The sequence below is a fragment of the Geotrypetes seraphini genome, chromosome 2 (genome assembly GCF_902459505.1).
Source record: "Geotrypetes seraphini chromosome 2, aGeoSer1.1, whole genome shotgun sequence".
Classification (NCBI taxonomy): Eukaryota; Metazoa; Chordata; class Amphibia; order Gymnophiona; family Dermophiidae; genus Geotrypetes; species Geotrypetes seraphini.
Window position 1 is genome coordinate 520,004,836 of NC_047085.1, and position 23,775 is coordinate 520,028,610.

Genomic DNA, 23,775 nt, shown 5'->3' on the forward strand with positions numbered 1-23,775 from the left:
CGCTTCCTCGTCAACCAGCATCATTACCAGTACAAGGTATTACCCTTCGGTCTAGCCTCCTCTCCCAGGGTATTCACCAAATGTCTGATTGTGGTCGCGGCTTATCTCCGCTCTCACAATTTTCAAGTCTTCCCTTATCTGGACGACTGGCTGATCAAGGCTTATTCTCCTCAGGCCGTTCAACTTGCCACCAATCAGGCCATTCTCTTCCTTCAACTGTTAGGTTTCGAAATCAATCTACCCAAGTCGCATCTAATTCCAACTCAGCGACTTCAATTCATTGGAGCCATTTCTGGACACACTTCAGATGAGGGCATTTCTTCCAACAAATCGCCTTCACAACATTCTTCATCTCTGTCAACGGGTGTTGCAGCAAACGTCCATCTCTGCAAATCACATGATGGTGCTCTTGGGGCACATGGCCTCCACAGTGCATGTCACCCCTTCGCACGTCTCCACCTACGTACTCCTCAATGGACCTTAGCGAACCAGTGGTCCCAAGCGACGGATCCTTGTTCACAACTCATATCTGTGACCTCGTCTCTTCGGCAGTCGCTTCTTTGGTGGTTGACATCTTCAAATCTATCCAGAGGTCTGCTGTTCCATCTACCTCCTCATCAACTGGTCATCACCACGGATTCCTCCCCCTATGCATGGGAAGCTCACTTGAACGAGTTCCAAACTCAGGGGTTTTGGACTACCCAGGAAAAGAAACACCACATCAATTTCCTGGAACTCCGAGCGATGTTTTACGCCCTCAAGGCTTTTCAACATCTTCTTTTTCCTCAGGTACTACTCATTTGCACAGACAACCAAGTTGCAATGTACTACATCAACAAACAGGGAGGGACGGGATCCCGTCTCTTGTGTCAGGAAGCTCAAAGGATTTGGACCTGGGCGACTGCTCGTCACTTATTCCTGAAGGCGGTCTACATCCAAGGGGAACAGAATTGCTTAGCAGACAATCTCAGCAGAATTCTTCAACCTCACGAATGGACTCTCGATCCCTTGACCCTCCAGTCCATTTTCTCTCAATGGGGCACACCTCAAGTGGATCTTTTTGCAGCTCCCCACAACCATCAACTGCCCCTGTTTTGCTCCAGACTTTACTCTCCTCACGTCTGGAACCCGATGCATTTCTCCTGGATTGGACCAATCTCTTCCTTTATGCATTTCCTCCTCTTCCGCTCATGCTGCGCACATTATTCAAATTCAAGAGGGAACAAGCCACCATGATTCTCATCGCTCCACGGTGGCCCAGACAGCATTGGTTCTCCCTTCTACTTCAACTCAGTTCCAGGGAACCCATACCTCTTCCACTGTTTCCTTCACTACTTACACAGCATCAGCAAACTCTACTTCATCCCAGCTTACAGTCTCTGCACCTGACAGCTTGGTATCTCTCGGGCTGACTTCGGCTCACTCTCTCCTTTCTCAGCCTGTCCGTTCTATTATTGATGCCTCCAGGAAACCGGCTACTCTTCAATGTTACCAACAAAAGTGGTCTCGGTTTTCTTCCTGGTGCCTCTTACATCACCATAATCTCATGTCTATAGCAGTAGGACTGGTGTTAGATTATCTTCTGTCCTTATCTGACTCAGGTCTTAAATCCTCTTCGATAAGAGTTCACCTTAGTGCTATTGCAGCTTTTCATGAGCCGATTCATGGAAAACCCCTCTCAGCTCATCCCTTGGTTTCTAGGTTCATGAAGGGCCTTTTCAATGTGAAGCCACCTCTTAGGGCCCCTCCTGTTGTATGGGATCTTAATGTGGTTCTTTCTGCGTTAATGAAACCTCCTTTCGAGCCTTTGGCCACAGCGCATTTTAAATTTCTAACTTGGAAGGTGGTCTTTCTTATAGCTCTCACTTCTGCCAGGAAGGTCAGTGAGCTCCATGCACTGGTGGCTGATCCACCTTTCACTGTTTTTCACCATGATAAGGTCGTCCTCCGTACACATCCAAAATTCCTTCCTAAGGTTGTGTCTGAGTTTCATCTTAACCAATCCATTGTCCTACCTGTTTTTTTCCCAAAGCCTCATTCTAATCCAGGTGAACAGGCTTTGCATACCTTGGATTGTAAACGTGCTCTGGCTTACTATCTTGAACGCACCAAACCTCACAGATCATCTCCTCAACTGTTTTTGTCCTTTGATCCTAACAAGTTGGGTCATCCTGTATCTAAACGCACCCTGTCCAATTGGCTTGCTGCTTGCGTTTCATTCTGTTATGCTCAGTCGGGCCTGACACTGGAAGGTTCTGTCATGGGCCACAAGATTAGAGCTATGGCAGCGTCTGTAGCTTTCCTCCGTTCCACTTCCATTGAGGAAATCTGCAAGGCTGCTACTTGGTCCTCAATTCATACTTTTACATCTCACTATTGTCTGGATGCATTCTCCAGACGGGATGGACACTTCGGCCAATCTGTTTTACAAAATTTGTTTTCCTAATGGCCAACCTTCCCTCCGTCCCTCTTTTGTTAGCTTGGAGGTCACCCATCAGTCAAGAATATGCTGCCTGCTTGTCCTGGGATAAAGCACAGTTACTTACCGTAACAGGTGTTATCCAGGGACAGCAGGCAGATATTCTTGCGTCCCTCCCACCTCCCCGGGTTGGCTTCTTAGCTGGCTTATCCTAACTGGGGACCGTGCGCCTCCGTCGGGTGGGAAGGCACACGCGCGGTACGGCCTAGCTAGAACTTTCTAAAGTTCTTAGAGTGCAATCACTCTAAAATTGTCCGTACCGGGGTTCCGTCGGTGCCATCACCCATCAGTCAAGAATATCTGCCTGCTGTCCCTGGATAACACCTGTTACGGTAAGTAACTGTGCTTTATATACACATCTGTATGATCCCATCCTCCTCAGCTTGCCTATAGCTGCATCATGCATGTTAAAAATGTACGATATGTTGATATGTGCACCTTCCTTCCTTTCCATCCATCCTCCTCAGCCTGTCCTTACACATCCACAGCTGCATGTTAATGATGATGTATATGTTATGATGATAAATAAGTGCATATGAGCACATCATTAACATGCAGCTATGGATGAATATAAAAAAAAGAAACAATATTCTGTACAATTGTCAATTTATAAATCAGCGTCTTCTCCCCACTCTCTCTTCCCCATTTCCCTTCAGAGTCCTCAGCCTCAACTTTCCTTCAGCGCACGCACATAAAAACAAGCAAGTAATTTATATATCATTTTCATTCTATTCATTCATAGAAATTAAAGTCTAAATAATGCCAGTCACATAAGAAAACATGATTTTACAAAAATAATTCCCTGCACAGTCAAGCCTGCAAGGATTACTAGATGTCTTTCAGCAGCTCCCCTCCCTCCCCCTTACCTTTGTGGCCAAGTCAAAATGATCTACCAACAATAAAATTTTAAAAACACAAAGCACGCTGTACGCAGAGAAAATGTTAATTATCATTTATATTCCGCGGGTTTTCAAAGAGGTCAAGGCAGATGACTTTATGCAATGTCACCTCAGTAACAACTATACAAAAATAGACAAATATTCCCCCTCCCTTTTTACTAAAACGCGATAGCGGTTTTTATCCCAGGACAAGCAGGCAACATATTCCCACACATGGGTGACGTCACCGACGGAGCCCCGCAGCGGACAGCCTCGAAAGCAAACTTGCTTGAAGATCTCGAACTTTCGAGCACTGCACCGCGCCTGCGCGCGTGCCTTCCCGCCCGAACTAGGGGGCGCATCTCCTGAGAGGATCCTCAGTTCGTTTAATTCCGCGGAGACAAGAAGACACGTTCTCTTTCTCTGCAGCAATTGCCTTCTCATCACCGCGGCTGTTTCTTTTTTAAAGTCGGTCGCTGTGCTTATTTCTTTATTCCTTTCTTTTTCTTTTCATAAAAAAAAAAAAAATATATTGTTTTTCTTTTTTGTTCGGTCGTCGAGCTTTGGGCCTAGGCCTAGGCTCCTTCGTTCGACACGGACTTTATTTTTTCCATGTCCCGGCCTCTTACCGGGTTTAAACGTTGTCGACAGTGTAATCGGGTGATTTCTGTCACCGATCCCCACTGCCGTTGTTTACAGTGCCTGGGTTCTTCTCATTCTCCAGAAGATTGTCATCGCTGCTTTACCCTTACTCCAAGGGCCTTTCGACGACGTTGTGCTCAATTTTTTCAACTTTTTGGCATGGAGCAATCTTCGGATCCGGCCTCGACCGTAGCGGCTGCTCCGGTCTCGAAGGCTTCGACTCCGACGACCTCGACACCTGTGGTCTCGAAGGCCTCGACCCAGACTCCGGCTGGAGTTTCGGTCTCGAAGGCCTCGACCTTTTCTGCCTCGGTTGCCTCGAAGACGACGCCATCCACGAAGTCTTCTACGGGGGGTAAGTCTCCGAGTTCCCTTTCAGGTGCCGTATCCAAGAAGCCACCAGAGTCCTCGGCACGTCCACCTTCGAAGCGTACCTCCAAGATAAGGGAATACTCACCTTCGAGGTCGCCCTCTTCGGAGCGTACTGCTGCACCTACGAGGTCAGAATCTTCTGTCTCGGTGCCGATGCTGGAGAACATGCTGAAATCTATCCTTACCACTCAGATTTCCTCCTTGGTAGCTCAATTGGTCCCGTCCTCGACCTTGCCTCGGACTGATCAGCCTGTCACTCAACCAGAGCTTCCAGTCTCCCGAGGCCGATCCCGGACACCGAAGAACATTTCTTCATCAGAGTCTTCTCCGGGCTCACCTCCTCCGAAGCATCGATCGAAGCATTCAAGATCTGTTACTTCTAAGCTTCGGAGGGAGTCTTCGACATTGGATACCGAGGCTTCTTTACCTTGTTCTTCGAAGTCAAAGTCGAAGCATGGATCTCGACGAGCCTCGACTCGAAGCCCTTCTCGATCCAGAACACCGTCGAAGCCAGTCCGTCGAGACAGTCCTACACATACCTCGACTCATTCTGTAACTCGTACACCTACTACTTCTCCTTCCAGGAGTTTGAAAAGGAAGCATTCTCTTACTCCAACTCATAGTGCAGCTTCTTCGGTCACTCTGCGTTTGGAATCAGACCTTTCACCATATTCTAGAGAGGCTTCTCCATCCTATTCAGTTCAACATAAATCACGCAGTGGTTCTCCTGAGGACACATCTGATCCAAAATCAGTTTCTTTTGCCAAATTTATCTTTGACATGGGCCAAGCTCTCAAGATAGACCTTCATTCAGACTCAAAATATACTCCTGAGTACTTAGCGGATATGGAGCTTCCCCATCCTCCAAAAGAGTCACTCAGATTACCTATGACTCCTGTTCTACAGCAGACCTTCTCTCGCAATATGGAAACTCCTTATTCTATCACTGCTATTCCATCCAAATTAGAATCTCGTTATAGAACGGTCCCCTGTAAAGGGTATGAAAAGTCTCAGCTTTCTCATCAATCTCTAGTTGTAGAATCATCATTGAAGAAAGCACATCCCTCCAAAATCTATGCTTCGGTCCCTCCTGGTAGGGAGGGCCATACCATGGATAAGTTTGGACGTCGTTTATACCAGAACTCTATGATGGCAAATAGAGTTCTTAATTATAATTACATATTTACGTCCTACTTCAATCATTTTTTAAAGATTTTATCTTCATTTTACCCAGACATCTCTACCAATCGCCTATCAGAATTTAAAAATATCCTTAAGACTCTTTCTCAGTTGAGACTTTTCATGCTACAAGCTTCCTATGATGCCTTTGAACTCTCTTCTAGAGTGTCGGCATTTGCAGTAGCCATGCGTAGGTTAGCATGGTTACGGATAGTGGACATGGATCCTAACCTTCAGGATAGATTGGCTAATCTTCCTTGTCAAGGAAATGAATTATTCGATGACTCTATTGAGGCAGCTACAAAGCGTCTTTCAGAACATGAACGCTCTTTTGCTTCCCTCATTCGTCCAAAACCTAAACCTGTACCAACTAGAGGTTTCAAACAAACTCCACGTCGCTATCCGCAGAAATCAACTCCTGCTTTTTCTAGACCTCCTGCTCGTCGGCCTCCTCCACAACAAAGGCAACAAAAATCTCAGACTCCTGCTGCCACCAAGCCTGCTCAGTCTTTTTGACAATCTCGACCTGAGCATTCAAATTTCTCTGTTTCCAAATTCTCACCTCCCCATAGGAGGTCGCCTGTCCACTTTTTATCACCAATGGGAGCTCATTACTTCAGACCTCTGGGTACTTACCATCATACGAGAGGGATACTCTCTTCGACTCCTTCAGGCACCTCCAGATCGCCATCCAAGAGAGTGTCTTTCAAATCAGTCGCATTTTCCCCTTCTGCTTCAAGAAGCTCGAGCTCTTCTTCTCCTACGAGCAGTGGAGGAAGTTCCTCTTCCACAAAGGAACTTGGGATTTTATTCCCGATATTTTCTAGTTCCCAAAAAGACGGGGGATTTGCGACCGATTTTGGATCTCAGAGCTCTCAACAAATATCTAGTCAAAGAGAAATTTCGAATGCTCACTCTGCCAACTCTATATTCCTTAATGGATCAAGGGGATTGGATGTGCTCTCTCGATCTCAAAGAGGCCTATACTCATATCCCTATTCATCCAGACTTTCGCAAATATCTCAGATTCCAGGTAGGAAATCTTCATCTTCAGTACAGAGTTCTCCCCTTCGGACTGGCTTCTTCCCCCAGAGTTTTCACCAAATGCCTAGTGGTTGTAGCTGCAGCTCTTCGCAACCAGGGTCTTCAAGTATTTCCATACCTGGACGACTGGCTCATCAAAGCTCCCTCTTTTTCAGAGGTTATTGCAGCGACCCAACAGACTATTCTTTTTCTGCAAAGTTTGGGATTTCACATCAATTTTCCCAAATCTCAGCTGACTCCTTCTCAGTCCCTCCAGTTCATAGGAGCTACTCTGGACACTATCAATCTGAGAGCATATCTTCCACAACCACGTCAGGATGCACTCCTTCAACTGTCTCAACAATTCTGCCAACTTTCCTCTGTTCCAGCAAGGAAAATGATGGTTCTGCTTGGTCACATGGCTTCTACAGTTCATGTGGTTCCTTTTGCCAGACTTCACCTTCGCATTCCTCAATGGACACTGGCATCTCAATGGCAACAATCAGTGGATCCACCAACTCGACTAATTTCCATCACGCCTTCATTAAAGAAGTCTCTCCGCTGGTGGATGCTCTCTTTGAATCTTTCAAAAGGTTTACTGTTTTATCCTCTTCCTCATCAGAAGGTCCTCACAACCGACTTGTCAATGTATGCATGGGGAGCTCATGTGGACGGTCTTTGCACTCAAGGGCTCTGGACCCAAGCGGACCGGCGGTGTTCTATAAATCTGTTGGAACTCAGAGCGATATTCCATGCTCTCAAAGCTTTTCAACATCTACTTCACGACATGGTGATTCTAGTACGTACCGACAACCAAGTAGCCATGTATTATGTCAACAAACAGGGAGGGACGGGATCTCACTCCCTCTGTCACGAAGCTCTGAAATTGTGGCATTGGGCGATTCTTCACAACATCTTTCTCAGAGCGGTTTATATTCAGGGTCAACAAAATTGTTTGGCGGACAAATTGAGTCGTCTTCTACAACCTCACGAATGGACACTCAATTCTCCTACTCTTCGCCAAATTTTTGCTCGTTGGGGGACTCCACAGATAGATCTGTTTGCGTCACCTCTCAACTTCAAACTGCCTCAATTTTGCTCCCGCATCTATACTCCTCAGCGTCTCGAAGCGGATGCGTTTCTACTGGACTGGAGGAATCAATTCCTTTATGCTTTTCCTCCGTTTCCTCTGATTCTCAAGACTCTGGTCAAGTTGAAATCAGACCGGGCCACCATGATTCTGATAGCTCCTCGGTGGCCCAGGCAGCCTTGGTTCTCCCTTCTACTTCAACTCAGCACCAGGGAACCTCTACTTCTTCCAATATTTCCTTCTCTACTCACGCAGAATCAAGGATCTTTGCTTCATCCCAATCTACAGTCTCTACATTTGACAGCTTGGTACCTTTCTCTATAACAGACTTTTCTCAATTCTCTCCGTCTGTGCAAGATATTTTACTTGCTTCCAGAAAACCATCAACTAGACAATGTTATGGTCAAAAGTGGACAAGATTCTCTGCTTGGTGTTCTACACGTAATTTACTTCCCAGATCTGCTTCCTTGACATCAATTCTGGACTATTTACTTCATTTATCACAATCTGGACTTCAGACTACATCTATCCGAGTCCACCTTAGTGCTATAGCTGCTTTTCATCAGCCTTTGGATGGAAAATCCCTTTCTGCACATCCTATGATTTCTCGTTTTATGAAAGGACTTCTCAATCTCCATCCTCCTATTAAACCACCTCCTGTGGTTTGGGACCTCAATGTTGTTTTAGCTCAACTTATGAAATCTCCTTTTGAACCACTTGACAAAGCTCATCTCAAGTATCTCACTTGGAAAACTGTTTTCCTGATCGCCCTCACTTCTGCTCGACGCGTCAGTGAGTTACAAGCACTAGTGGCTGATCCACCTTTTACAGTTTTTTCACCATGACAAGGTTGTTCTACGTACTCATCCTAAATTCTTACCTAAAGTTGTTTCAGAATTTCATATCAATCAGTCTATTGTTCTGCCTGTATTTTTTCCAAAGCCTCATTCTCATCCAGGAGAGGCGGCTCTTCATACATTGGACTGTAAACGTGCTTTGGCTTTCTACCTTCAACGCACTCAACTTCACAGAACATCTCCTCAACTTTTCATATCTTTTGATCCGAACAGATTGGGTCGTCCTATATCAAAACGCACAATCTCCAACTGGATGGCTGCTTGCATTTCTTTCTGCTATACTCAGGCTGGTCTTCCTCTGCAAGGTCGAGTGACGGGCCACAAAGTTAGAGCTATGGCGGCGTCTGTAGCTTTCCTCCGATCAACTCCTATTGAGGAAATCTGCAAGGCTGCCACTTGGTCCTCGGTTCATACTTTCACTTCTCATTATTGTCTGGATACCTTATCCAGGAGGGATGGCCATTTTGGCCAATCTGTTTTGCAAAATCTTTTTTCGTAATATGCCAACTTCCCTCCATCCCTTTCTATTTAGCTTGGAGGTCACCCATGTGTGGGAATATGCTGCCTGCTTGTCCTGGGATAAAGCACAGTTACTTACCGTAACAGTTGTTATCCAGGGACAGCAGGCAGATATTCCCACAACCCTCCCACCTCCCCTGGTTGGCTTCTTGGCTAGGTATCTGAACTGAGGATCCTCTCAGGAGATGCGCCCCCTAGTTCGGGCGGGAAGGCACGCGCGCAGGCGCGGTGCAGTGCTCGAAAGTTCGAGATCTTCAAGCAAGTTTGCTTTCGAGGCTGTCCGCTGCGGGGCTCCGTCGGTGACGTCACCCATGTGTGGGAATATCTGCCTGCTGTCCCTGGATAACAACTGTTACGGTAAGTAACTGTGCTTTAGCGCAGGGAGCTGTGCTGAATGCCCCACGCTGCTCTCAACGTTCATAGGCTCCCTGCGCTAAAAAAACGCTATTGCGGTTTAGTAAAAGGGGGCCATAGTGCAAAATATAGACAGCATATATAAATTCTCAAAGCAGACACATTTTGATCACTAAATTGAAAATAAAATCATTTTTCCTACCTTTGGTAATTTCATCAGTCTCTGGTTGCACTTTATTCTTCTGACTGTGCATCCAATATTTCTTCCCTTCTTTCAGCCTCCTGTATGCTTCCTCTCCTCCATACCTCATTCCCTCCCCAAACTTTTTCTTTGTTTCACCCTGCCCCTTCTTTCTTTTTCTCTCTCTCCATACCCCCTTTCTTTCTGTATGCCTGTTTTTCTCTCTCTCTCAACCTGCCCCCTTCTTTCTTTCTCTCTCCACACCCTCTTTCGTTCTGTATGTCTGTCTTTCTCTCTCTCTTCGTGCCCCATTTTTCTTTGTTTCACCCTGCCCCCTTTCTTTCTTTCTGGCTTCCTGTCCCCCCCTTTCTTTCTTTCTCCCTGCCCTCCCCTATGCCACCACCATTGGGAAAATGCTGCCACCGCCACTGGGGAATAGGCTGCCACTGCCACCATCGGGAACAGGCCGGCGCCGAGTTCGCCCTGCTTCTCTTCCCCACAGGGCCGACCAACTCTCGCCACCCAACGTCAATTCTAACGTCGGAGAGGACGTTCTAGGCCAGCCAGGCAGCGATTGGCTGGCCCAGAACGTCCTCTCCGACGTCAGAATTGACGCGAGTGGCGAGAGTTGGCCCCGCAGGGAGAACTTGGCACCGGCCTGTTCCCGATGGCGGCGATGGCACTCAAGTGGCTAAAGAGCCGCAGTTTGCCGGCCTAGGGAGAACACTGGAGGGTGGCCAGTTGTGCACCCCCTTGGGACGTAAACCCGGGGCGGGGCAGACCGCCGCCCCCCACCCTCCCCCACCTTGGTATGCCACTATCTGTACCTCACTCCCTCTCTATGGCCCAAAATTCTCCTTTCTTCTATTCCCCGTGTACACAACCATCTCTTTCCCTCCCTTCCTCTCTCCCAAGTCCATGCCTTCTGTGTCCAAAAACCCATTCCCTCCCCCACCTCAGCATCTCTTTCCCTCCCTTCCTCCCTCCCAAGTCCATGCCTTCTGTGTCCAAAAACCCATTCCCTCCCCCACCTCAGCATCTCTTTCACTCCCTTCCTCTCTCCCAAGTCCATGCCTTCTGTGTCCAAAAACCCATTCCCTCCCCCACCTCAGCATCTCTTTCCCTCTCTTCCTCTCTCCCAAGTTCATGCCTTGTGTCCAAAACGTACTCCCTCCCCCCTTTTGTGTTCCGCTTTTGCCTCCCAGCCCATCTTTGCAACTTTCTCAGCAAAACGGAGCTCGAGCCGAGAGGCTTGTCTCCTGTTTCTTGCCTGCCCTGCCGCACACAAATAGCCGACCGGAAGTATTCTCCGATGTCAGCGCTGATGTCGGAGGGCAGGCTTTGCTTAAGCCCTCCCTCTGACGTCAGCGCTGACATCGGGGAACACTTCCGATAGGCTACATGTGAGCGGAAGGGCAGGTAGGAACAGAAGACGAGCCTCGCGGCTCGAAATGTATTGAACTCCGCAGGTCCCCCGTTCAGCTCTCTCCTGTGCACCTGGGGCGGACCGCCCCCCCCCCCCCCAGGTACGCCACTGGGACCGGCACCGGTCCGCGGACCGCGATTGAAGAACTGTGGCCTAGGACCCTGGGGGAGCCCGGGCCCCCTGTCAGCTCCGGGCCCCTGAATGCAGGACTGGTAGTACTGCCCTGATGGCGGCCCTGTGAAAGGACCTGTAGGAACTTCTCTGAGCTCCCTCAATATCCTAGGATGGATCTCATCTCATCTCACGGTTATTAGTGGTATATAAGAATTAAATTAAAATTAAATTAATTCTCATGGCTTTGACCACTTTTAGTTTTTCCAATTCATTAACACTTTCTTCTGTGAATGGTGTGATATTATAAACTCAATTCCTATATATACCTGTAGTAATAGCAGGAGACGTGCAGAATTTACACCACACCCAGAGAAACACAGAAACACCGCATTAAAATAGGCATGTATGTACCGAGAGAAACACAGCGCACCCTACAGACAAGTCCAGTAAATCCTTTTGACTTTCTGCACAATTGTATAAATTGGTATCAAGATGTGATCTTAAGCCTTTATAGAGAAAGACACTTTTGCACACTAAAATAGAGGCAATATAATTGGTCAATGGCTGGTGTAAATTGGTGCTCAGCTAATACTATTCCATAAGACTTATAGGTCACTTTGCAACACATTCACACTCCATCCATATCGGGGATCTCAAAGTCCTTCCTTGAGGGCCGCAATCCAGTCAGGTTTTCAGGATTTCCCCAATGAATATGCATTGAAAGCAGTGCATGCACATAGATCTCATGCATATTCATTGGGGAAATCCTAAAAACCCGACTGGATTGCGGCCCTCAAGGAGGGACTTTGAGATCCCTGATCCATATGTATGCCTCCCCTTGCAGTTGCATACTAAGCAATTTATGTGCACCAGTTATACAGTAAAGCCTGATGGTGATGCAGAAAGAACTGAGTGTGTTTCTGGTTTCTGTTTCCGATGCAGGTGACGTTTGAAGACATCACTGTCTCTTTCTCCCAGGAGGAGTGGGAGTATTTAAATGAAGGGCAGAAGGAACTTTACAGGGAGGTGATGAAAGAGAATTATGAGATTCTGATCTCCCTAGGTAGGAATTGATTTATCTGCATCTAAAATAGTAAACTAATATGAGACATTTTTTTGTACTTCGTTTGCTCCAGAAACTTCCAAGTGTGATCAGGATCTCTCTTTACTAACCTTTAACTTAAGCTGAGAGTGTGAGGGCCCATAAGACTCTTGTACGTCCTACAAATTTTCTCCCTTTGAATTCAGGTATGGATCATTCTCTGTTGAAGCAGAGCTAAAAATCCAGAAAATTACATTGTACGTGGAAGCAGTCTTACACCAGTGAAAAGTCATGTGCTGTGAGCATCAATTGTGTCTCCCCCCCCCCCCTAGGATTTAGTTTTGGTTTCTCCTCTTTTCATCCTTTATCGTGAAATTAAACTTCTGATAATTTGACTCCTGTATAATAGGAAAAAGCTCTTTGGAGGACAGGCAGTTGAAGAACACTGGGCTAAGTTGTGCCCATTTCCGCCCCAGACCCCACCCCCACAATAGTACTAATTGTAACACCATTTATCCCAGAACAAGCAGGCAGCCTATTCTCACATATGGGTGACGTCACCGAAGGAGCCCCGATGCGGAAGCCTCGCAAGCAGACTTGCTTGTAGAAACTAGAAGTTTTGAGTCAGCCGCACCGCGCATGCGCGAGTGCCTTACCGCCCTGCACAGGGTGCATCTCCTCAGTTCTCCGTGCAGCTGAGAAGTCCGTCTTTGACTCTGTATTTAACTTTGTTTCTTCGTGCCTTTTCTCACCGCGGTTTGTGTTTATTTTCTTCACAAATCGCTGTGTTACTTCCTTTCTTTACAGTTAAAAAAAAAAAAAAAAAAGACTTATTTTAATTTTTTCTTCAGTGACTAGCGGACCAGGCCGCGTGACCGCAGCCTGCGAGCTTCAACTTCACAGCGGCTCTCTTCCCTCCTATGTCCCAGCCGGTCACGGGCTTCAAGAAGTGTAGCCACTGCCAGCGTGCGATTTCTCTCACGAATAGGGCCTGCCTATAATCCAAAATCGTGCGAGCGCTGGGCTATTCTTTAACCCTTTAAATGCCATCTAGTTTTCTTGGAGAAATTCTTCAGCATGAACTCCTCGGTGCCACCCTCGACCTCGAATGCTACCTTGGTCCCGCCTTCCAGTGAGGGTCCTCTTGCTTTCACCGACCTCGAGCCTCATCAGACCGTCCTTGTTTAGATTGTCTTTTGCCTCGAGTACACCAGCTTTATCTTCCCCTCAGCTCCCCTCAGGTCAGATACCTCAGCAGAAAGTTCCTGTGCTGGTCCTCACCACTGCCACCTTCGAGCCTTTAGCCTCAGCAAGTGGTCCGGTTTCAGACGCGGATCCACCTTTGCAGGTTTCTCTCCAGACCATGTTGGAGCAGCAGTTTGTTCAGTTATTGAGCAAATATGGTTCTGCCTCGACAATGTCTCCTGTAATCCAGCCTGGGCAATCAGTCTCCCGCGAAGTCGAGTCCCTGCTTGTGCCTCGAGCTCAAGCTTCACACTCTATGCAAAGAGCAGAGCCTTTGCGAGTGTCTGGTCTGGCATTTACACACTCGATGCAAGGAGTAGGTTCTTTGCAAGTGTCTCGATCGGAACCTTCACACTCTATGCAAGGAGCAGAGTTTTTGCGAGTGTCTGGTCTGGCTAGAAACATAGACATAGAAACATAGAAAGATGACGGCAGAAAAGGGCCAAAGCCCATCAAGTCTGCCCACTCTATTGACCCACCCCATTAAGTCTGAATGCTAATGACCTAGTTCCTTAACTCGACCCTCGTAGGGATCCCACGTGGATGTCCCATTTATTCTTAAAGTCGAGCACGCTGGTGGCCTTGATCACCTGCACCGGAAGTCTGTTCCAGTGATCTACCACCCTTTCTGTGAAGAAATACTTCCTGGTGTCACCACTAAATTTCCCTCCTCTGAGTTTGAGCGGGTGCCCCCTTGTGACCGAGGGTCCCTTGGGAAAGAATATATCGTTTTCCACCTCGACACGACCCGTGACGTACTTAAATGTCTCAATCATGTCACCCCTTTCCCTGCGCTCCTCAAGGGTATAGAGCTGCAGTTTGCCCAGTCTTTCTTCGTATGAGAGACCCTTGAGCCCCAAGACCATCCTAGTGGCCATCCTCTGGACCGACTCAGCTCGAAGCACATCTTTCCGGTAATGTGGCCTCCAGAATTGCACACAGTATTCCAGATGGGGTCTCACCATGGTTTTATAGAGTGGCATTATGACTTCAGGTTTACGGCTGACGAAGCTTCTATTGATACATCCCATCATTTGCCTTGCCTTTGATGAGGCCTTCTCTACTTGTTTGGCAGCCTTCATGTCTGCACTGATGATTACACCCAAGTCCCGTTCCTCTGAAGTCCTAGCTAGCGTTTCTCCATTCAAGGAGTATGTTCTGCATGGATTTCCTCTGCCGAGATGCATGACCTTACATTTTTTAGCGTTGAAGCCTAGCTGCCATGTCGAGGACCAGTTTTCTAACGTGATCAGATCTTGTGTCATACTATCCTTGAGGTTGCTTTCACTTACTATGTTACACAGTTTGGCTACAACACACTTCATACAAAGAGTAGATTATTTGAGTGTTTTAATTGGAACCTTCACACTTTATATAAGGAGTAGATTCTTTGTGAGTGTCTCAACAGGAATCCACACACTCCATACAAGGAGCAGAGTCTTTGGGAGTACTTCGAGATTTCTCGATCCAAACCACCAACCACCGTTTTGATCTACAGCTTCGAGCCCTATCCATTCACCAGCAGCGTTGCCTGTTTCCATACATAGGCCAAAGGTTCCTCGATCCTCGAGACCTGCTTCCAAGCACCACTCTCGTTGCCGATCGAGGCGCAGATCTTCTAAAGAACAGCCTTCTTCATCTGGGCCTCATTCCAGACCTTCCAGTTCTTCGAGGCCCCAACTCCTCGCTTCAGGTCACCGCATCCAGACCCTGAGGAGTTAGCTACGTTCATTACCTCCTCCAAGTCTCCATATTCTTTGGACTGTCTTCTCCAGAGAGGCTTCACCTTTGTTTTCCGCTCCAGGCACCTCGAGGTCATTGAGCCCTTCTCGAGGCAAGGCCTTGGCGGATCAGCTGATCTGGAAATTCAGTTTGATGCTGGTTCTTAATTCTCTAAGGAGTATTTTGAGGTCATGCATATCCCTCAACCTCCTGCAGTGTCACTTAAGCTTCCTCTTAACACGCTTTTATCTCATAAGAACATAAGAAATGCCATCTCCAGAACAGACCCTAGGTCCATCAAGTCCGGCGATCCGCACACGCGGAGGCCCCGCCAGGTGTACCCTGGCATAGTTTTAGACCCCATATCACTCTAAGCTTCTTGTAAGGAGATATGTGTCTAGCTTACCCTTACCCATGTCACTTTATGCCACTCATAAGGAGATGCACATCTAACTTACCCTTAAATCATAGAATGGTGGATTCCGCAATTACCTCTTCTGGGAGAGCATTCCAGGTGTCCACCACTCGTTGCGTGAAGCAGAACTTCGGGATATTTGTCCTGAACTTGACCCCCCTTAGCTTCTGTCCATGTCCTCTTGTCTGTGTCACATTAGACATTGTAAATAATTTTTTTTCCTGCTCTATTTTGTCAATTCCTTTCAGTATTTTGAAAGTCTCGATCATATCCCCTCGCAGTCTCCTCTTCTCGAGGGAGAACAATCCCAGTCTCTTGAGTTGTTCCTTGTATTCCAAGTTCTCCATGCCCTTTATTAGCTTCGTTGCTTGTCTCTGCACCCTCTCGAGTATTTTTATATCTTTCTTTCAAACGTTATCTGGAGACTCCTTATGCTATTCCTGCTCTTCCAGGCAAATTGGCCTCGAGGTATAGATCTCTACACTGCAATGGGTTTGAGAATTCACAATTATCTCCCCAATCCCTCCTTCTGGAGTCCTTTTTGTAAGGAACCCATCATTCCAAGGTCTATGCTACTGTTCCTTCTGGAAAGGAGGATCAGACTATGTTCAAGTTTGGCCTCCATCTATATCAAGTGCCTATATTGATCTCCTTCCAGGTTTTCTGAAGAACCTGGATTTACTTAGACATTTTGAGTTCTAAGACATCACTACTACACTGTCACAACTCAGATTGCATTTTCTCCAGTCATCTTATGCCTTTGAACTGTCGGCTAGGGCCACTGTTTTTTTCTGTAGCACTGCGTCGCTTGGCCTTACTTCGCACCAATGCCATGGCTCCTAATCTTCAAGACCGCTTGGCTAACATTCCTTGTCAGGGCAATGGCCTCTTTAATGAATCCATAGAGGCTGCAACTAAGAAGTTGTCAGATCATGAAAAATCTTTTGCTTCCATTGTTAGACCGAAGCCAAAGTCAGCTCCTTCAAAACCTTCACACCCGTTATGCTCCAAAGCAGCTCCTTACACTCAATCCCCTTCCAAGGAACCGCAACATCAGAAGCAATAGAACCCTCAGCCTTTTGCTGCACCTAAGGCGTTGCAGCTTTTTTGACTATCTAACAAAGCATAACCAACATCCTTCTGCCTCTGTCCTTCCATCCCACAATAATCAGGGATGGAAACTCTCTTCATTTCATTCAGGTTCTACCAGAGCTTTCTCCAAGAGAGTATCCTTCCAATCCATCCCAGACCGACCTTCTTCTTCAGGAACCTCAAGCTTTGCTTCGTCTCTTTGCCATCGAGGAAGTTCCCCTGGAACAGCAGAGCAGGGGGTTTTACTAGTTTCGAAGAAGACAGACTATCTGAGACCCATTTTAAATATAGATCAGAACGATTGGTTATGTTCTCTATATCTCAAGGAGGTTTCTACTCGCATCCCCTTCCATCCAACCACCCGTCAGTATCTCAGATTTCGGGTGGGGTATCTGCATTATCAATACTGAGTGCTATCCTTTGGCCTGGAATCATCTCCCAGAGTATTCACCAGGTGCCTGGTGGTGGTAGCAGCAGCTCTAAGGAACCATAGTCTCCAGGTGTTTCCCTACCTAGACGACTGGCTCATCAAAGATTCAACATCTTAAGGGATTATTGTATCGACCCAACGGACTACGTGGTTCCTAGAGTTTAGGATTCAAAATCAACTTTCCTAAATCCCAACTTAAGTCCTCTCAGAATCTACAGTTCATCGGAGCTGTTCTGGACACTATTCAATTCAGAGCTTTCCTTCCGCAACAACGTCTGGAAGCTCTCCTTCAACTCTGTCATGCATGTCTTCCTGCTCTTCAATCTCGGCGAGACACATGATGGTACTATGAGGTCACATGGCCTCCACAGTACACGTAACTTCTTTTGCCAGCCTTCACCTCAGAATTCCTCAGTGGACCCTGGCATCTCAGTGGATGCAGGTTTGCGACCCACTTTCTCGACACATTGCAGTCACTCCTTCATTGAGACAGTCTCTCCGCTGGTGGATGCTCTCTTCCAATCTCACCAGAGGATTGCTGTTTCAAACGCCCCCTCATCAGAAGGTCCTCACAACAGATTCCTCGACCTACACTTGGGGCGCTCATCTCGATGGTCTTCGTATTCAGGGCCACTGGACCAGTACGGATTGTCAGTGTCACATCAAACTGTTGGAACTCAGTGATTTTCAAGGCTCTTAAAGCTTTTCAACATCTTCTTCAAGATCAGGTAGTCCTCATTCAAACGAACAACCAAGTCACCATGTATTATGTCAACAAACAGGGAAGGACGGGATCTTCCTCCCTTTGTCAAGAAGCTCTGAAGGTTTGGGACTGGGCAATCCGCCACACCACCTTCCTCAAAGCTGTCTACATTCAAGGGGTGAAAAATTGCTTGGTGGACAACTTGAGTCGTCTTCTGCAACCTCATGAATGGACACTCCATTCCTCGCATCTACATCACATTTTTTCACAGTGGGGAATGCCTCAGATAGATCTCTTTGCAGCTCCCCACAACCACAAACTGCCTCAATTCTGTTCCAGGATCTATTCTCCTCATCGCCTCGAGGCAGATGCTTTTCTTCTGGAATGGACGAATCTCTTCCTGTATGCATTCCCTCCATTCCCTCTCATTTTCAAGACTTATCAAGTTGAAGAACGTCCATGCCACCATGATTCTGATTGCTCCTTGGTGGCCGAGACAACCTTGGTACTCCCTTCAACTCAGCAGCAGGAACCATACCTTCTACCAGTTTTTTCCATCTCTGCTTACACAGAGTCAGGGATCTCTACTTCATCCCAACCTGTAGTCTCTACACCTGACAGCTTGGTACTTCTCAACATTACTCCTCTTCAGTTTTCTCAATCTGTGAGAGACATTTTAGAGGCTTCTAGGAAGCTTACCACTAGACACTGCTATCACCAAAAATGGACTAGATTTTCTACGTGGTGTTTTTCTCATGATAAGGAGCCTCAACATTCCTCCTTTTCTTCTGTTTTAGACTACCTTTTGCACTTATCCACCTCTGGCCTCAAGTTTACATCGATCCGAGTCCATCTCAGTACAATTGCTGTTTTCCATCAGCCTATTGAAGGAAAACCCCTTTCTGCTCTTCCGGTGGTTTCCGGATTCATGAAAGGACTTTTCCATGTCAAACCTCCTCTCCAACCGCCTCCAGTGGTTTGGGACCTCAATGTTTTTCTTACTCAATTGATGAAGCCTCCATTTGAACCAATGTCTATGATTCATCTGAAGTATCTCACTTGGACAGTGATGTTTCTCATTGCCCTCACTTCTGCTCGAAGAGTCAGTGACCTGCAAGCTTTAGTTGCTGATCCACCTTTCACTGTGTTCCATCATGACAAGGTGGTCCTCTGTACTCATCCTAAATTCCTCCCTAAAGTGGTTTCAGAATTTCATCTGAAACCAATCCATTATTCTTCCAGTGTTTTTTCCAAAGCCTCATTCTCATCCTGGAAAATCAGCTCTTCATATTCTGAATTGTAAACGTGCTTTGGCCTTCTATTTGGCACGCAACAAACCGCACAGAACTGCTCCTCAACTTTTTTTTTCCTTCGATCCAAATAAGTTAGGACATCCTATCTCTAAGCGTACCATCGCCAACTGGATGGCTGCTTGTATCTCTTTCTGCTATGCCCAGGCTGGATTACCCCTACAGAGTAGAGTCACAGCCCTTAAGGTCAGAGCAATGGCAGCTTCAGTAGCTTTCCTCAGATCTACACCTATTGAGGAAATTTGCAAGGCTGCTACTTGGTCCTCGGTTCATACTTTCACTTCTCACTATTGTCTGGATATTTTCTCCAGACTGAATGGCCATTTTGGCCAGAGAGTATTATAAAAAAAATTTTTTTTTATATATATAATATTTCTTTATTGAGCAAACCAGTACACACATAACAGAACAGAGTAAAGTGACATCCAGCAATCCAGAAAAAAACGCCCTACCGGGCATACAGAGAGCAAAGGTCATAAACACAACCAAGATCAGATGTCTCAGGAACAAGAGGTGCTCAATACAATTTTCCATGTAAAACCCTCGGAAAACCCCCCCAGGACATATCGTAGCACCCCAATATTATAACATACATTAGAATACACCGTAGAAAACCGGATCCAAACCACCCCCAACCCCGCCACTCACCCCTACTCCCGACCTGTGAAATATATATACGAAATACAAAAAATAGACAAAATGGGGAGGAAAACCAGGTCAAAAAGGGAAGAAGAAGAGGAAGAAATAGAGAAAGAGAAATGAACCCCATAAGAGAATCTAAGTAAGAATGAGTCTGAAGAGGGAGAGTACAGAAGAGGACAGAAGACCCCAGTAGATGCTAACAGTTCAATAGTAGACTCCTCTCGCGATGGGGAAGGGACAGCCAATACTCCTCCCATACATCCTGAAATCGAGAACACCTTCGTTCATCCCGAGTGCCCGCAGCCCTTCTTTCCAACGAGTGGCTTCGCGAATGGTGTTTAGAGACGAACTTTGGATTCCTAGACCACGGAGCGACGCTACAAGGACTACAGGGACCTGACGGACTTCACCTAACAAAGAGAGGCAAGAAAGTTTTTGGACATCGACTAGCACATCTACTTCGGAAGGCTTTAAACTAGGTAAGTTGGGGGAGGGTTCACACATACATACCAGAGCAGTAAGGATCCATCCTGGGGAAGCAAGTAAAACCCACTCTTCTGAGCCTAAGGTAAGTATCCATAATATACACAAAAAAACAAGAGCCACACTAACGGGGAAAGGCACATCATCACAAATTTGGAGAGCAATGTATGTTAATGCACACAGCTTGGGCAACAAAATCCTGGAACTAGAAACAGAAATAAGGAATGCTGACCTTGACATAGTAGCAATATCCGAGACCTGGTTCACAGACTCGCATGGGTGGGATATGGTTATACCAGGCTACAATCTACTTCGTCGGGACAGAGAGGGCAAATTAGGAGGGGGGGTGGCACTATACACTAAGGATAATATCAAAACTACCAGGATCACAGAGGTTAGATACACAGGGGAATCACTTTGGGTAAACCTGGCCAGGGGAAACGAAAAATGCCTTTACCTCGGTGTGGTATACAGGCCTCCAAAACAACAGGAAGACAAAGACAAAGAATTGATTGAGGACATAGAAAACATCACTTTGCGTGGTGACACAGTACTGTTAGGCGACTTCAACATGCCAGATGTGGACTGGAACACCCTCACAGCAACTACGAGCGGTAGCAAAAGAATAATAACCTCCATAAAGGGTGCACAACTCAAACAACTGGTATTAGAGCCCACCAGAGAAAAAGCAATACTGGACCTGGTACTCACAAATGGAGACAGTGTCTCGGAAGTATCAGTGGGAGACACGCTGGCCTCCAGTGACCACAACATGGTATGGCTCAATTTCAGGAAAGGCTTCTCTAAATCAAACACAGCAACGAGGGTCCTCAACTTTAGGGATACAGATTTCGACCACATGAGAGACTTTGTCCAACAAGAGCTGCAAAACTATGCAGAAACTGACAATCCGGAAACTATGTGGACAAATCTAAAATCCATCCTGAACGAAGCATCTAGCCGCTACGTAAAAACAGTAAGCAAACGCCGGAGAAACAAAAAACCACAATGGTTCAACAAGGAAATTTCGGACCTCATTAAAATGAAAAAAGAAACATTTATCACCTACAAACATCTTGGGAAAAGGGAGGCAAAAGAAGAATATCTGGCCAGATCTAAGGCTGTCAAAAAGGCAGTCAGGGATGCCAAACTTCAAACGGAGGAAGATCTAGCACGGAACATTAAAAAAGGGGACAAATCCTTCTTTAGGTACATTAGCGACAGGAAGAGAAACAAAAATGGAATAGAACGCCTTAGGCAATCAGATGGAAACTACGCAGAATCTGATACTACCAAGGCAGAACTGCTAAACGAATACTTCTGCTCAGTATTCACCTGTGAAGCACCGGGAGATGGTCCACAACTACAAATAAGAGACAGCCAAAACGACCTGTTTCGTGATTACGAGTTTACACCTAGTAGCGTTTACCACGAACTTTCAAGACTCAAAGTAGACAAAGCCATGGGGCCAGACAATCTACACCCCAGGGTACTCAGAGAACTGAGTGAAGTCCTGGCTGAACCACTATCCGTACTCTTCAATCTTTCCATGCGCACGGGAAAAGTACCCCTAGACTGGAAAACAGCTAACGTAATTCCACTCCATAAAAAGGGCTGCAGAACAGAGACAGGAAATTACAGACCGGTGAGTCTTACATCCATAGTGTGCAAACTCATGGAAACAATGATCAAACAGGAACTTGACAAAATTCTAGACGAAGAAAATTTACGTGATCCACATCAACACGGATTTACCAGGGGAAGGTCCTGCCAATCTAATCTGATTGACTTCTTTGATTGGGTGACCAGTCATCTGGATGCCGGTGAGTCCCTTGACGTGATATATTTGGACTTCAGCAAAGCTTTTGATAGCGTCCCACACCGCAGGCTGTTGAACAAACTAAAATCGATGGGATTAGGGGATACATTCACTACATGGGTAAGGGATTGGCTAGATGGTAGGCTTCAAAGGGTGATGGTAAACGGTACCCCCTCGAAAACGTCAGCAGTGATGAGTGGAGTACCTCAAGGCTCCGTCTTAGGGCCGATTCTATTCAATTTATTCATAGGAGATTTAACCCAAGGACTGAGAGGAAAAGTATCACTGTTTGCAGACGATGCCAAACTATGCAACATAGTTGGCAAAAATAGTGTGCCTGACTTTATGACGCAGGACCTAAGACAGCTTGAACAGTGGTCATCAACTTGGCAGCTAGGCTTCAATGCTAAAAAATGTAAAGTAATGCACCTAGGCAAAAAAAATCCCAGAGGGAAATTTCGGGGTGATGCTAGGAAGTACTTCTTCACCGAAAGGGTGGTCGATCATTGGAACGAGCTGCTGGCCTCAATCACCCGCTGAGGCAGCTCGTTCCAATGATCGACCACCCTTTCGGTGAAGAAGTACTTCCTAGCATCACCCCGAAATTTCCCTCTGGGATTTTTTTTGCCTAGGTGCATTACTTTACATTTTTTAGCATTGAAGCCTAGCTGCCATGATTGAGACCTTTAAGTATATTACTGGGCGTATAGAGGTGAAAGACGATATCTTCAGTCTTACAGGGCCCTCGGTAACCAGAGGACACTCGCTGAAAATCAGGGGTGAGAAATTTCGGGGTGATACTAGGAAGTGCTTCTTCACCGAAAGGGTGGTCGATCATTGGAACGAGCTGCCTCAGCGGGTGATTGAGGCCAGCAGCGTATTAGATTTCAAGAAAAAATGGGATATTCATGTGGGATTTCTAGAAGAGTAAGAATCAGGGAGTGGGTCATTGGTATGGGCAGACTCGATGGGCTATGGCCCTTTTCTGCCGTCATTTTCTATGTTTCTATGTTTCTATAAAGAGACCCCTGCCATCGAGAGAAAGAGGGAGCATGTGGCTCTTGCCAAAAAGTCAAAATGGCTTTCTTAGCCAGCAAAAGGGCCTTAGAAATCAACTGCCGCTGCCCAACAGTGCAACCATGAAGCGCCGCCTCCTGGTAAAAAAGAGCTACACAGGGGTTACAGCTCGGGAGCCCATGAACCAAGGAGGACAAGAAGACCCAAACACGCTGCCAAAAGTCTCGCACAGAGGGGCACTCCCAAAACATATGCCCCAGGGAAGCAGGATTTACTGGACATTTGGGGCACCCCGCATGAGCTGCAATACCGGCCTGGTGTGCTCTGTGAGGGGAGATAAAAGCCCTGTGAAGGAATTTATATTCTTGTTCCCTATGTAACATGTTACATGATATGGTGCGCAAATGGACAAAGCAGCGAGAGATCAATGCAGACGGAACTATGCAGCCTAAGTCAGCACTCCATGCCCCTGCCAACCAATCAGCCGTTCGGTCTGTAGGGGGGGGGGGGGGGGCCCAGAGCATCAACATAATAGCGAAGACGTGGAGCCGTGTCCTCCCCCAATGCCAAACACCTCCTAAGATCCCGCGCCACAGATCCGCTCAACCGATCCCCAGAGAAGCTGCGGACATAATGTCGGAGCTGGAAGTAGCCGAAAGCGTCCACCCTATCCAGCCCATACAGCGACCCCAATTCGGCAGAAGAAAGGAGATCGCCCCCATCGGAGAGAGCATCCCCTAT

At 46.8% G+C, this 23,775-nt stretch overlaps 1 pseudogene; it reads left to right on the forward strand.

Moving 5' to 3' along the window:
- LOC117354672 overlaps positions 1 to 23,775 on the forward strand; it is a 79,148-nt pseudogene that overhangs the window by 4,898 nt on the left and 50,475 nt on the right.